The sequence below is a fragment of the Mus caroli genome, chromosome 11 (genome assembly GCF_900094665.2).
Source record: "Mus caroli chromosome 11, CAROLI_EIJ_v1.1, whole genome shotgun sequence".
NCBI lineage: Eukaryota > Metazoa > Chordata > Mammalia > Rodentia > Muridae > Mus > Mus caroli.
In genome coordinates, this window is record NC_034580.1 from 34,460,437 (window position 1) to 34,477,366 (window position 16,930).

Consider the following 16,930-nt stretch of genomic DNA (forward strand, 5'->3'; position numbering starts at 1 on the left):
GCATCATCCTGAGTGAGGTAACCCAATCACAAAAGAACTCTCACAACATGTACTCACTGATAAGTGAATATTAGCCCAGAAACTTAGAATACCCAAGATATAAGATACAATTTGCTAAACACATGAAACTCAAGAAGAATGAAGACCAATGTGTGGAAACTTTGCCCCTTCTTAGAATTGGGAACAAAACACCTATGGAAGAAGGAGTTACAGAGACAAAGTTTGGAGCTGAGAGGAAATGATGGACCATCTAGAGACTGTCATATCTGGGAATCCATCCCATAATCAGTTTCCAAATGCTGACACCATTGCATACACTAGCAAGATTTTGCTGAAAGGACCCTGTTATACCTGCCTCTTGTGAGACTATGCCGGGGCCTTGTAAACACAGAAGTGGATGCTCACAGTCAGCTATTGGATGGATCACAGTGCCCCCAATGTAGGAGCTAGAGAAAGTACCCAAGGAGCTAATGGGATCTGCAATCCTATAGGTGGAACAACAATATGAACTAACCAGTACCACCCTCCCCGCCCCCCAGAGCTCGTGTCTCCAGCTGCATATGAATCAGAATATTGCCTAGTTGGCCATCATTGGAAAGAGAGGCTCATTGGTTGTGCAAACTTTATATGCCTCAGTACAGGGGAACACCAGGGCCAAGAAGTGGGAGTGGGTGGGGGAGCGTGTGGGGGACTTTTGGGATAGCATTGGAAATGTAAATGTAATAAACACCCAATTAAAAAAAAGAAAAAAAAAGGTGGAAAATATACTCACATACATAAAATAAATAAATATATCTTTTTTTTAAAAAGTAAGAAAAGGTTTTTGGACTCCTTTCAAAATATAAGGATCAGATTTCATAGTGGAAGAACCGCAGAAGATCTCATCTACAAACAGGAGAAAATCAAAACGACCAAATACACTGGTAATGTATATTTCTAAGCCCTGTATTAAAACCACTCTGCCAGTGCCTGACAAATACAGAGATGGATGCTCACAGCCAACCATTGGACTGAGCATGAGGTCCCCAACAGAAGAGCTAGAAAATGGACCAAAGAAGCTGAAGGGATTTGCAACCCCATAGGAGGAACAAAAACATAAACCAACCAGTATCCCCAGAGTTCCCAGGGACTAAACTATCTACCAAAGAGTGCACGTGGAGGGACCCATGACTCCAGCTGCATATGTATCAGATAATGGTTTTGTTGGACATCGATGGGAGGAGAGCCCCTTGGTCCTGTGAAGGCTCAATGACCTAATGTAGGGGAATGTCAGGGCCAGGAGGAGTTGTTGAGCTCACGGTGGGGGGATGGGATAGGAGGTTTCCAGGAGGGGGGGACAAGGAAAGGGGATAACATTTAAAATGTTACATATATATATATATATATATATATATATATATATATATATATAAAAAAACCACCCTGTAACTGAAAAGAACATATATGTCTCCAGCCGGAACTTCAGCTTACATGGCTTATAATTTTGTTGGCTACAGAATTCTCATTGCTTATTATTACATAGCATCTCTTCATATGATATGAATGGAGATTTATATAATTTGATTCTATGATATTACTAACTTCTAAAGAAAGACAGTTGTCTTCCACATGCTCAAACAAACAGTGGAAATTCATCCTTACTTGATCTACGTACACTGCATATTTGATACAAATGTCTTTTTAGATCTATGTATTGCTTGTAAGATTTGTATATTGCAGAAGAGATGACCAAGAGGGCAGCCCGGACAGGATTCAACCTCTGTATGCTGAGATGTTGGGACCTGTTGTTCCAGATCTCTGTTTAATCTTATGTCAATTGCATCAAAACTGTTTCCTCTAAATGACTTGCTTCCTGAGCAATTCAGAACAGCTGTTATAGTAAGGACTTCACTTATGCCCGAACTTTCTCAGCATGTAAAAACTGGACTAATACTATTACATCTAGATTTCTTAAGTCAGACCAGTATCTCAAGTATCTTGACCCCTCAAAAGAAAAATCATACCATAAAACAGCTGGAAGAAATTTAAAGATAACTATGTCCTATGACAAAGGTAGAAGGTATTGCTATTACTATGGATGACAAATGCTTCTTGCTATTTAATGGGGTGATAAAAAATTGTAATAGTCTTAGAAGTAGAGGAAACAAAATATGGGAGGTTAGATTTAGAATTTTCTCTCTTTCTTTTCTTCTTCTATCCTCCTTTCTCTCACAACTAGTATTAAGGGAAAATGGGGCAATAGATGGAAAAGAAAAAGGACATTATAGGAAAAATAGAGAAATAAAAAATGATATTATTGTATTTACTCTTAGACCAAACTTTATTAACAAGTCACCAAATCTTACATTGGTACGGGTCTGTGTATATTGATATAAATTTAAGTGTATATTTGGTTATAACATACTATGTGCATATTATCAACTTTGATTAAGGTATCATTCTTAAAATTCTTAAAAATGTTGTGATTCTTAAAAAAAGCAATGCTAAGATCTCATCCATTTAAAATCTGTTATTACAAACTCTTTAGAATAGGCAACAAATTTAAGTTAGTAGTTAAATCAATCAAACTTATGGTCATTTTAGATTCTAATCTAGTAAATTACAGTAAGATGTTCTCAAAATTGAACAGATAGTAAAGAGATAGAAGCAAACAATTCAGATATACTATAGATAAATAGTAGATAGCCTTCAGGAAACCCAGAGATCTGCATAATATGGAATTTAAAGACATTTCATTATTAAAATATACTTTTTTTTAAAACAAGAAAACAGAACTGCCTTTAACAGCATGCTTATTCTACTTTAATGAAGATGATGGGTATCAATAACCATCCTGTGGAGTTTCTTTAATTGTGGCAAGTTAGCCACTGAGTATAGAAATTCCTAACTATAGGCAGACAGAGTGATGTGCATAAAGAACAAACAGATGCAGGGAAAACAAATGCCAAGTTATGCCAAGACAGAGTAAGCAATACCCTCATAATTTCTGCTTAACAAAATGTCTGTCAGATATTCTGTGCAAGATAGTTCCAACATTAAAGACACAATTTTGGGGACTGTCCAGGCAGTCAGCTGTCTCTGCCATTTCTATAATTTTTGGAAGCTATGACCCAGTATTACCTGCATACTCAAGTAATATTTATTCCTTTTTATGACTCTGATGGGGTTAAAGATAGATAGCCATACCCTTACTATAAGATTAAATTATTTAGAATTTTAAAAGATGTTCCCAGTCTAAGAATATGGTTTTAGAATGGCAGTGCACAGTAGGATAAGTTTTGAGTTAAGTATAAAACTTTAAATGCAAAAGGATAGTATAGATAATAGAAATTTTCATTAATTGCCAATACTATGGATTGGACATTATAAATGTTTATCATACAGTTTTCTTAGTTGCTTACTAATCATTATAATAATATTCAATTTATATTTGAAGAAAATAGAGTATTTTATTGAACTACAAAGTGGGTGGATTATAGAGAGACTGTCTTGTGTATCATATGGATGCAGCACCTGTCAATTAAAAAGCCTGTGGCCTATGACTTATGCAGGAAATAAAGGCAGGATTTTTGGCAGACAGAAAGAATTCTGGGATAGAACCAGGAAAGACTTACCAGAAAAATGGGATGAGATGGAGGCATGGTACCTGAGCTCATGTAACCACCCACATGAAATAAAAAAAAAAAAATAAAGGTGTGAAAGATTATGTCTAGTCAGCAGGAGATCCTTTAGTGTGTCTCCTGGTACTAACATATCCAATAATTAAAGCAAAGGGATCAATCAATCAATAAATCAAGCACACAAACAAAATAACAAAAATACCTACAAAAACCTGATTCAGGCAAGATGTCAAACATCACTGATCAGTGAGGAATGAAGGTATGGGTCATATATATATATATATATATATATAGAGAGAGAGAGAGAGAGAGAGAGAGAGGAGAAGGAGAGAAGGAGAGATTTTCATTCTTTAAGTTCTGTTACACTGGAGCACCCTGATTAACACAGTATTCATGAGTATGTGTGGGTATGAATGCTTTAAGATTTTGTGAGATATAAGGGTCCTGATTTTTAAGGATGTTATCTTTTTTTATTTTATTGGTTATTTTATTTATTTATTTATTTATTTATTTATTTATTTATTTATTTATTGGTTATTTTATTTTATTTATTTACATTTCAAATATTATCCCCCTTCTTAGTTAAACCCCCTATCCCCTCCCCCATATACCCTGCTTCTATGGGGGTGCTCCCCCATCCGCCTAACCCATTCTGCCTCATCACCCCAGCATTCTCCCATGCTGGGTCAGCAGGCCTCCACAGGACCAAAGGGCTCCCATCCTATTGATGCCAGATAAGGCAATACTCTGATATGTATGCAGCTAGAGCCGTGGGTCCCTACATACGTACTCCTACTTTAGATATTTGGTTTGTATATCCAGCAAACATAAGCATATATAAAAGTTTTCAGTTAGCATTATATGCAGATTAGAACAAAAAGGAGATACAACAGGAAAGCTGAGAGTGGTATCCTGTAACATTGTTTAAATGGGTCGTATTATCTCCTGTGATAACTTGAGTAGTGTGAAAGGGACCCTGAATTATAGCAGACCTGAATATTTTCCTTTGACATGCTGGTTTCTATCTCTCCTCCACTGACTGTAGCATGCTAGAATTTGCCCTCATGCTTGCCAGTGATAAGAGCTTTTCTTAAGATTTGTTTTCCCTGTAGTTTAGTTGAGAAGAAGGGGAAAGAAAAATCTGTATGACATTATTTATTCATTATAGAGATGAGAAAAATATTTTTTTCACTTGTTTGTTTGTTATTTTGGGTGTGAAAACATCTGTTTCTCCCTTTTGTTCCAAACCTTAGAAGGATGACCCTTAAATAGTGGGAGAATTTGGAAATTTGAAAAGAGGTGAAAAGAGGCCAGATAAAAAGTTGTGCAGCAAACCAAATGTCAACTCTGACACCATGTTGTATAATACTACAGGCATGTTACTAACTTATTACTACTGTTCTCTGACTATAGAAAAATATCCCACAGATGACCACTTCAGTGAGTCATATGCTTTGTGACAACTATTGCTAATTTTACGTGCGTTCATGCAAACACTGGTTATGTGAGGGCTATTTCACATGGCACCACCCTAGTCTAGAATGCCCAACTCTTTGTCAGACACTTATTTCTCTTTTAAGTGTAAGTGGCTACACCCTACAGTATTGAAATACTTCCCCTAATCAAGTAAGAAAGGAAAGAAGAAACTTGAAATTTCAGAAGAAGTAAAAGTTCTAGTGGAAGTCTGTATCTAAAACCCCAGCATCTGGAAGTACCCTGAAGCCTGAAGACTCAAAGCAGAGTACTATTTTCTACCTGTGAATCAGTCTTGCTAGTCTCTTATAGAAATATTGAAAACTCCAACATAACTATGGTAACATAAGCCAGTTCAATGAAAGAAGCCCTTAAGTTGGTTGCTGTCCCTTACTAGTAAGTAGAGAGAAAGGAGAAAACTAGCAGAGTGCAGCAGTTAGACACCACCCTCCAGGAAGCTAGCTCAACATCATGCTGTCCAATTGATTCAGCTTCCTCTGGAACATCCTGACTGATATAGTAAATAGAATCACAGTTGAGGTGAGTTTACTCAACTGAAATACTATCTCAAATGCATATATGCATATGACCTGACTGAATGCTTCTTTACCTTGCAATGACAAGCACACATGTCTGCAACTGTGTGAGAGGCAGCATCCAACACGTACATTTATGTTAAGTCTGTGACTTTGATAAAAGGAGGTTTCCCGAAGGAAATACATTTACATAATTTAAAGTATTAAATTAGTTATTATACTTAATGAAATTAGAACAATGTCTGGCCTATATTAAGTACTACATGAATGTTCCTCATCTTCTAATTATTATTATAATTATCAGCATAGTCATTGGAAAGCATAAAGCATATTGACACTGAGATGATTAAAAAAGGGACACCTTTGTTCCAGAAGCTGCCTGGCATATGTTTTAAGGCAATAAACCATCAACTTCACTAATGGAACTAATAGGTTAAGTTTCCCATGTTGCCTGAATTATTTCCCTGAGAAAATTAAATTTTCTTAATAGAAAATCTAATTTTATCTCCAGTAACTTGAAAATCTTAATTAGTGACACAAAAGCGATGTTAAAATTACTTGGATCAGAAATAAACACATCATTATACCAAAATAAACAAATTGAAGTGCTACTGTAGTTTAGTTGACATTCAACACACAATGTCTTGATAAAAATAAGATAGAAACAGGCAATTTCAGAAGGCAAGAAAAACATCGGTCTCATAAATTAAATTGATTAACTTTCATACTTAATCAATCATAGGCATAAATCTTACACAATCTGCTGGTGACCTCAGTCATTCTGTTTAATCAAGCACACCAATAGCAGTGTTATGCCTGATTTTCCAATTAAAATAACTTTGCAATTAGATCTAATTAACGTGTTCCAATTAAATAGGTTAAATGCAGCCGTATTCAATAAATTTAAATCCCATACTTTTCTCTTGGTAAAACGGTTCTCTAAAATTGTTTGGATACATAATCCTTTTGGTACCAAGGCTTAACAAAAGAAGGATGGAAAGGTCGACAGCATGGCTAAGAAATAACATAAGCCAGATATGGTAGAGATGAGCAAGCATCCCGAGTTTCTAAATTATCCTCGGGATCACCTCATAAACCCTTCATGATAGCCCCTTTATGGATACAGGTGTTCTGTTAAGTATCTTCCCTTTTATAAAAAGTGAAGTTAACTTGCCTTTGAGCCATGTAGATTCAATATGAATTCTTCATAAAACATAAATAAAATATGATTTGTTAGAAGTGGAAATCGATCCATTATCCATTTGTCCACTGCTTACAATAGTACACAATTAATTTATATTAATTATATATGCATTTATACATGTATAAGTGAAAATTGAAATATAACATATCAGAGCTCATAATATTCAGAAAAGCAATACTAAAAGGACAATTTAGAGATATAAATGCCAATATAATTAAAGACTTTCAAATATTGACTGTATAATGCAGTTTGAATTTTTTAAAATGTCAGGAAAATTAAAATTCAGAAATAGTAGGTGAAAAAATAAAGAGAAAGTCAGAAATGAATCATATTTAAATGAAAAGAACAGTACAATAAGTCATAAATATGGATATTTGAAAAGATAAACAAAATTGACCAACCCTTATTCCAACTAATCTCTTGAAAGAGATAGAAGACAAAATGATAAATATTTATATAAGAAAATGGACCTTGCAGCCCCATAGGATGAACAACAATATCAACCAACCAGTAACCTCAGAGCTCCCAGGGACTAAATCACCAACAAAAGAGTATACATGGAGGGACCTATGGCTCCAGACACATATGTAGCAGAGGATGGTCTTGTCAGTCATCAATGGGAGGAGAGGCCCTTGGATCTGTGAAGGCTCTATTGCCCACTCTAGGGGATTTCCAGGGCCAGGAAGCAGGAGTGGGTAGGTTGAGGGACAGAGGGTGGGGAGATGGGGTAGGGGGTTTTTGGAGGGGAAACCAGGAAAGGATATACCATATGAAATGTAAATAAAGAAAATGTCTAATATAAAAAGAAAAAGAAAAAAGAAAAAAATTAGCATGGTTTAGATAATACATTGAAAAACAAAAGAAAATGGGTCAATTATAATAGATACAAGTAACAGTAGGAAGTTCAGTAGTGAAAACTCTAAAAATATATATTCCAATAAAGTGGAAAACTGAGGAAAATGTATTCTTATAGTCACATATAACCTATTAAGAATACACCAAGAAGTTATAAACAATATTAAGCTAACGCATTTTTTAAAAAGGAAACAGTAAGAAGTGATTAAGAAGAAAGATTGAAGAGGCAGGTGGATTTCTGCGTTCAAGGACAGCCTGGTCTACAGAGTGAGTTCCAGGACAACCAGGGCTACACAGAGAAACCCTGTCTAAAAAAAACGAAAAGAAGAAGAAGAAGAAGAAGAAGAAGAAGAAGAAGAAGAAGGAGGAGGAGGAGGAGGAGGAGGAGGAGAAGGAGAAGAAGGAGAAGAAGGAGAAGAAGGAGAAGAAGGAGAAGAAGGAGAAGAAGGAGAAGAAGGAGAAGGAGAAGAAGGAAGGAGAAGAAGGAGAAGAAGGAGAAAGATTGATTTAGAAGAGGGAGTAAGAAGGAAGGCCAGGTTCATACCTGTCTATTACTGAATTCTAATAGGCCTTTAAAGAATTAATACCAATGACCCTCAAATTATTCTGTAAAATAGTCAAGAAGGAAGTGTCTCAAACCCATTTAATCAACTCAACTCTAATCTAAAAATAAGACTGGCCTAGGTCACAACAAGAGAGACAGAAAACTGTAGGCAAGTTTCCCTTATGCACACAAATGAAAATGTTTCTAATAAAATATTGCAAATAGTTATATGCCACATTAAAAAAATGCTCATTCACCATCAAAAAACTGGTCTCTGTCCAAGTAATGAAGGCTGCTATAGGAAGATGAGAAGGAAACTATTGCACAATGTTGATAAACTATAAATTGGCCCAAGCACTATGGAAATCAGTAGAGATTTTCCTAATAACAGAGGTAAAGTATTCCCAGCTCTACCTCTCTTGCGTGTACAGACAACTGATCAAGAAATAATAGATACCACTTACATTTAACCCAACACTTTTCACAATAGCCGAATTATAGAGTTAAACTAGGTGTCCATCAACAGAAGGATAGGTAAAGAAAATCACACACACACACACACACAAAAAAAAAAAACTTCGTCAACCATAAAGCTTAATAAAACCATGTCATTTGATACACAATGGATTCTATTGGGATGATGATTTTAATCCAAAGAAATGATATCCTGAAAGGTATTTACTGCATGTTTTCTCTTATTAGTGGATTCTATATTTCCTTACAATATATGAAATCAGATTTATATATACATATATGACATTAAAACAGAAATTGGAATGTCTGAAGGTCAGATGCAGATGAGTTTGATTGGCAGAGAACAGAATGAGGAAATGAGCGATAAAGATGGCCCAAAGACATATGAAAACAACCATCTTAATAAAACCCGTCACTAGGTACAATAAATGTAAGCATTAAAAGTGAAAGAGGAAATCAAATCCAGATAAAGTAGAAGTTTAGACAAGATAGAGATTTCACTCATTTCTCAGCAGAAGTTATCTTGTAAGAAAATGTTCTCACTTTGCTCTTTCAACAAGGATGAACCATCACACCCCTCTGTCAGTCATACTAAAACAGAACCCAGTAATTTACTGAAGCCTCAGATTATTTAGTTTTGGGGAAGTGAGCAGCTTTTGTGAAAGATTCACAGAACTAAAATCCAAATCTTCAGTAGACTTTACTAGGATGTGGAATGAATGTAGCTAAGATTGCAGCACTAGGTTTCAATCATTAGTAGTTCCAGCACCTTCCTACTGTGGACAGCAGACAGCCTTCCTTAGGGAAGAGCCTTGAATGAAGATACCCAGAATCCATCAGCTTAAACTCTTGCTTAGTTATTCTTCCCTAGGGCAATTTTCAATGAGTTAATCATGTCCTTGTCATAGACACATTGTATTGAAAAGATTTTCAACCTAACAGGTTTGTTTCTCAATTAAAAATATCTAGTCTTTTCAGAGATTAGAGCAGTTATTCTCTATCTTCCTTTTGCTGTGACAGGTGACCTGTTTTGGTGGTCCCAAACATAAAATTATTTTGTTGCTATTTCATCACAGTAATTTTTCTACTGTTATGAATCATAAGGTAAATGTCTGATGTGCACTATCTCTGATATGTGGTCTCCAAAGAGGTTGTAACCCATAGGTTATAAACATCTGGCTTCCAGACACTTCCTGCTATCAGATAGAGAGATCAGTGGATAATAGTTACTGCCCAATTATTCATTTATTTTCCAAATACACTTCAAGAACATTTAAGAGGTTTTAGCAAAATTGTGAAGAGTTTACATTTCATATCTACTCTCAGATGAATACACACAAAGATTTTCATAGTTCCAATATTCCCTAATGAAGTTCCGTTTTACATGTAACAAACCTCGGTGGATTTAGGTGAAAAACACATATCTATGCATTGTACATGGTGAGGTTGAAAGTATATATCAGTAAATGAGAGGTAAATATTTTTTCCAATATGCCAACTGGTATTCATATAATTATAGACATATAAATGTATCAATGGACATGAGAGCACTTGACAACGTGTTAGGCTGAACCACAAATATTATGCAAGAATTGAAGTTTTAAGGCTATTCTAAAAACCTTCAAAAGCAATATAATTGAAGTATCTTTCTAGTAACAGAAAATAATCTGACAGATTCAGACTCTAGAACTATATTTTGAAAAAATTGCTACAGTTTTGATATTATAAAAAAGTAAATGTTAAAAGCAAAATTAAAAAAAATGTATAATAATCAAACTTAGAAAGCCAACTGTTGGTGTTGGACTGGAGAAAATCTTTTTCTTTTTTAGCTCTTTCCTCTGATTCTGGAACTTGGTCTTCACATTCATGAGAGTGGGTCTTGAAAATGGGTACTGAACTGAATTAGTTTCTAGAAAAGCTGTTTATTTCAGATACAGAAAATAAATCCCGTCAGACTGCAGTTTTTTTTTTTTCCGCATGGAAATAAAAGATCAAATACCTGAAGGCTCCAAGTGGACAGGCTAGTTTATAAGGAAAAAGGTGGAAAGTGTGAAGTTGTCTCTTAAAGCAAGTACACGTTCTCACTGGGGAAGAATGAGAAATATTAAGACAGAGGCAAATTTTAAGGAATTTTGAAGGGAATAAAGTTTTTTCCCCTTTATGCAATGAGAACAAGCCTAAACTACATGAAATATTATTCAAAATAATCTTGGTAATGAAACTAGTCTGACTTGTGTTATTTGCAATCTGAATAGCAGTATAATATATAGATGGAGGTTATTGAACATTACTAAAACATCTACTATAAATATCTCATATTTACACAGATGAGCTACATACAAATCCTGAGAGGAGAGAGAAAGAGACAGAGAGAGAGAGAGAGAGAGAGAGAGAGAGAGAGAGATCTACTTTTCCACGTTGGTTTCTAGTTTAAAAATGACTAAACATATGCCTTTGAATTATGGGTCATATTTTAATCACATATAAAAGGTATGCTTATACAAATGCCTTCTACCCTCTAAACACCAGGGATACAAACTTTCTCTTTAAAAAATTTCCAATGTTTTTAGCACTTTAACTCCATGTTTCTCTTGCCCTCATCTGTCAACAGGCAATTTTTTTCAGGAGAGCATCCAATTCCAGACCGTCAATGTTGCCCAAAACACAGTTAATAAATGACTTCTCAATTCTTTCGTCTCTTTCTATCAATTCAAGAAGCAATTGATTCACTTTCTTAACCTGCACAATTTATAAGTGGCCCACTATCATTGTGAGTAATGTTCCTCTAGGTCGACAGAAATTATGAATTTTCCCCCAAAGAAAGTGTAGGAGTCATCAGAGTCCTACCCATACATCACTTTACCATCAGGGCCTAGGTTCCAAATGCCATTTTGTGACTGTATTCCTTTCGTCATATGCCAAGCCCATCAATGTTTATTCAGCAATTTGCAAGAAAAATGGTAGCTTAAGTCATGATTAATAGCCAGCCACCCACCTTTGCTGATCCTATGACATTTCTATAGAATCTTCTCTGGAATGATGACTATCCTGTCTAAGCGTTGTAAGAACCCTCTTGTTAAGGGGGTCTCTTTTGGAATGGCTCCTATGATTTTATAAACTCTTCAAAGAGAAAATAAATCCATGTAAATTAGATGAACTGGCCTGTGTTACACAGTGCTTCATATTTTCTCTGTACTGTCTAGAAATGGAGACATATAGTTTAAGAGATAGAAAATGTCTTGCTAAAATAAATAAGAAGTCGCAGAAATGATCATGCTTGAAAATGTAATATTAAGAATAAAATTTGAAGATGAAAGCATTTAAAGCTATACTATCTACAATGAGAATTTTTGATATTTCTTCCCACAATAAAAACTTGCAGCTTAACTAAAGAAAACATACTTTTCAGCCAAATTCTCTTGTCTTTCAAAGTCTTTAAAGTCACATAATCCAATAGAACTGTCTCTCAAGCCATCTAATGAAACACTTCTCTCACGGCTGACAGTGAAGTCAGTGCAGGAGCACCATTGTGTGTGTGCTCAGAGTAAGTTAGAAGACTAATCTTGTGGTGATATTACCCTTGCCACATACACTGTCATTGTACAGGCCCGTAAATTCATTTCATTCAGTTATAGGTCAGAGAAAGTGCCCTCATCTCTTCTAACACCTCATCCACTGTCAAATAAAAGCAGTTGCTTCCCAATATGGTGTCACCAGCTGATAAAAAAAATAACTTGCAAGAAAAATTGGGAGAAGGGGTTAATGGAGTCAACTTTTTTATTGACAAAAATTAAGTAAAAGGAAGAAACTGCAGAGAAATGAGACTTGGAGTAGAGCCACTTATTTAGAAGGACTGACAATAGATTCTGTGATATGTTTGTGACATCAAAGGGATGATAGAATGTAATGGGTAAAGGTCATGTTATGTAGATTTGGTTAGACCAAGTGGATTGAGGAGGAAATATATTTGATGATGTTTCTTCACAGGCAGAAACATTGACTTATCTATGAGTCTCTCTGTCTGTCTTCTGTCTATCTAAACATGTGTGTGAGAGAGTGAAAGAGAGAGAGAGGAGGAGGATAAGAGGAAGGGGAGGGGAGGAGAAGGGAGGGGAAGGTGAGAGGGAGAGGGAGAGGGAGGAAAGGGAGAGGGAGGGGGGGGGGGGGGGGGGGGGGGGGGGGGGGGGGGGGGGGGGGGGGGGGGGGGGGGGGGGGGGGGGGGGGGGGGGGGAGGGGGGGGGGGGGGGGGGAGAGGGAGAGGGAGGGAGAGGGAGAGGGAGGAAAGGGAGAGGGAGGAAAGGGAGAGGGAGAGGGAGGAAAGGGAGAGGGAGAGGGAGGAAAGGGAGAGGGAGAGGGAGAGGGAGGAAAGGGAGAGGGACTGCTTGTGGACGTTGTACATCGTGGTGCGCACTAGGCTCCGCACCACGATGTACAACGTCCACAAGCAGAGGTGGAGGTCAGGGAAGTCACCATGGGGAGAGAGAGGGGAAGGGGAGAGGAGAGGGGAGAGGGAAGAGGGGAGAGGGGGAGAGGGGGAGAGCGGAGAGGGGAGATGCCTATGGAAGCCAGAAGAGGCCTTTGGATCTCCAGAAGCTGGAGTTAATGCTAGTTGTAAATAAGTCCTAGGAATTGAACTCAGGCCCTCTATAAGAACAGCAAATACTCTTAGAAATTGGGCTACATCTCCAGTCACAAGATAGTAACTTATTACAAAGTACTTATTTCTGAAGACTATAAATCTAAATACTGGGAGAGACAGCTGAAACAGAAGTGAATTGGGTGTGTGTGTAGAAACAGTGCAGTGGAGACGTCCTAGAGTCCATGTGAATAACTCTAGTAAGGACTCCTAGTGACAGATGAATTGGAGCTTGACTGGCCATTTTTGTAGCCAAGTAAAACTTTCAGTAGTAGAACTGGCTTGCACTTACTGAGTTTTTATCAGAGGGAGACCTGTAGAGCCTCTTTACAAACAGACTGACTCCAGCTCAGAAATTTATCTCTGTAACGTGACAATGGGGCCTCATTGTTGAGGACAGCATCCATACAGCTCATTGATGAGTAGAGATGCCAAGCTGCTCTGAGTTCGGACCATTCATTGCTATGTTCTAATCTATAGAGTATGAGAGGTACTCTGTAGGCTCTAGAAAGCCAATTTGGATGCCCACCTAGGCCCAAAACCCTAGATCTACAATCTTCCTCAAGTAAAGTGTGGCAATGGTGGCTTAAAACTTGTGGGAGTGGCCAACGAATGTCAGCTAAACTTAGGTCGAGGTCACAAGAGGGAGCCAAGTTGCCTGGATGGCCAAGAACCAGAGCCTAGATAGACTAGGAACACATGGCTTAGTATCTTATATGAACAACATTCCAGTAAGTTATTCAACCTTGGGCAAATGGGACTTACAGGTTACAGAAATTTTTGTTTTATATATCTCTAAAATACAATAATTTAAACTTAAAGCATAACTTTAGTTCTAAGAAGACCTTTAATCTTAGCATGAAGAGAGGCAGAGGTGGGCATATAGGTTCTAGTATAAAACCAAACATGTCCAGAAAATACAAAAGTAAATGAAACAATTCCTTGTGATATTCCGTTACATATACATTCATACCTTATCATCAGAGAATCTGCCTCTGTTAGCAGAAAGATGCAGGTGTAAAGACCCACAGCCTGCCATTGAACAGAGAGAATCTAAACTGGATTTCTTTATCTAGTCCCTTTTTTAGTAGATCAGGGAATCACACAGTAGAGAGGAAAGAAAAGACACCAGGAGCCAGAGAAGATGTAGAACACAAGAACATGGTGCACTGAATCAACTAGGCAGGGTTCACATGGAACACTAAAATGGCAAGCCATGGGCCAGCATCTATCTGTACCAGGTCCTCTGATTATATCTTATGGCTAACAGCCATATGATATGGTTCTCATAGGACTCCTGACAGTAGTACTGGGCATATATTCGACTCTTTTGCTTGCTCTTGGGACACAAGTAAAATAAAATGAAAATGATCCAAACAGAACAATAAAAAACCAACCCAACCCCAAAATAACTCTAAATAGAGGAATAGAAAAAAACAAACAAAACAAAACAAAATAAAGCTAGGGTTGATGGGATTTTTGTGCATTTTGAGGTGTACTAGGAGGAATGATCCCTATATGTATCATTGTCTTTTGAGTTGCCCGTTGATGTATAAAACAAAAACAACAATTGACCAACAGCCTTCTTTGATCTCTGTTACATCCATAAGTCCCATCCCTTTTCAGTGTTATTTTATGTATTTATTCCCTTTCGGATTGCTTGGCACACTTCCTTATCAGGAAGCATGCGTTTCTAAAAGTGTTCCCCAATTACCTTGGAATTTCAGGAACATGTTTTCCTAGTAACTGATGAATCACTTTCATAGTTGGAGTCTGTCTACTGTGTGCAGGGCACCCGTCGTCTGCTTGGGAATCCGTGTATTGATAGGAAGTACGCTTTGTTATTTGAAAGTAACCGCTTGGATAGCAACCAAGTCAACTGCTTCTTCTTGTGAGGTCACTTTAAAACTCTGATAGCTTCTTGCTTTCTGACTTTTGCCTTTCACAGTATGAAAGAATAGAAGTTCTATTTAACCTTAGTCCTTTCTCAACTTTATCTCATGATTTGTCATGTAGATAAAAAGTAGACATTGGCTAAAAGACAATATGTAAAACATAGAGAATCAGTTAACTTGGGCCTCTAGAGGCTCACAGAAATGGAACCATCATCCAAAGTACATGCATGTGATAGACTTAGAAGTTCTATGTATATGTAATAGAAGTGAAGTTTTGTCTTCATGTGGGACAACTAAGAGTAGGAGCAGGGGTTGTCTGTGACTTTGATGCCCACATTTCAACCCCTTTCCACTAACTTGGGTGCCTTATTTAGCTTCGGTAAGAGAAGATGCATCTAGTCATACTGCAGCTTGATATACCAAGGCAGTTTGATATCCAAGGGAGCCCCCCCCACTTCTCTGAGGAGAAAAGGAGGGGGCTATGGGTGGAGGAGTGTAGAAAGGGATGACCTGAGAAGAGAGAGGAGAGGAAAGCTCCAATAATTATATAAAGTAAATGAGTAAACTATTAATTTTTTTAAAAATGTGCGGTGATTTTAAATTTCTACATCAGAAGAATAAATTTCATAAATGGACAAAAGGAAAAAAATGAGAAAATGTGTTCTTCTGTCTCTGTCTTTTAATGCTTCTCTGAAAGTATGTCCATCAGCAATAATTTTCCAGCCTTTATAAGCAAATGGAAACTTCAGTCTGTGTGACTGGAGCAAGGATCAGATAAATCTGCTGTGTTGTGTGCAAAATGGTTTGTGTCAGGTTTTGAGTGTCTTTTCTAGAACCTTGAGGTTTTTCTACTTCAGAATTCAAAATGATTTTGTCTTGGGAGAGGTCACTGTGCATAAAATAATTGCTGTAAAATTCATTCTACACAACCCATTTAGGAGCATGACTAATGTCCAGACTACTTTTATTTTATTTTATTTTATTTTATTTTATTTTATTTATTTGTTTTGTTTTAATTTTTATTAGATATTTTCTTCATTTACATTTCAAATGCTATCCCTTTTCCACATTTCCACTCCAAAAGTCCCCTATACATTCCCCCTACGTGCTCCCCAACATACCCACTCCCTTTTCCTGGCCCTGATATTCCCCTGAACTGGGGCATATAATCTTCACAAGACCAATGGTCTCTCCTCCCATTGATAGCCAACTATGTCATCCTCTGCTACATATGCAACAAGAGGTACAAGCTCTGGGGAGTACTGCTTAGTTCATATTATTGTTCCTTCTATAGGGTTTTAGAGCTCTTTATCTCTAGCTCCTTCATTGGGGTCCCTGTGTTCCATCCAATAGATGACTGTGAGCATCCACTTCTGTATTTGCCAGGCACTGGCATAGCCTCACAAGTGATAACTATATCAGGGTCCTGTCAGCAAAATCTTGCTTGCATATGCAATAGTGTCTGGTTTTGGTGGTTGTTTATGGGATGGATCCCCACGTGGGGCATTCTCTTGATGGTCCTTCCTTCTGTCTCAGCTCTGAACTTTGTCTCTGTAACTCCTTCCATAGGTATTTTGTTCCAAGTTCTAGGAAGGAAAAAAAGTATCCACACTTTGGTCTTCCTTCTTCTTGAGTTTCATGTGTTTTGCAAATTGCATCTTGGGTATTCTAAGTTTCTGGGCTAATATCCACT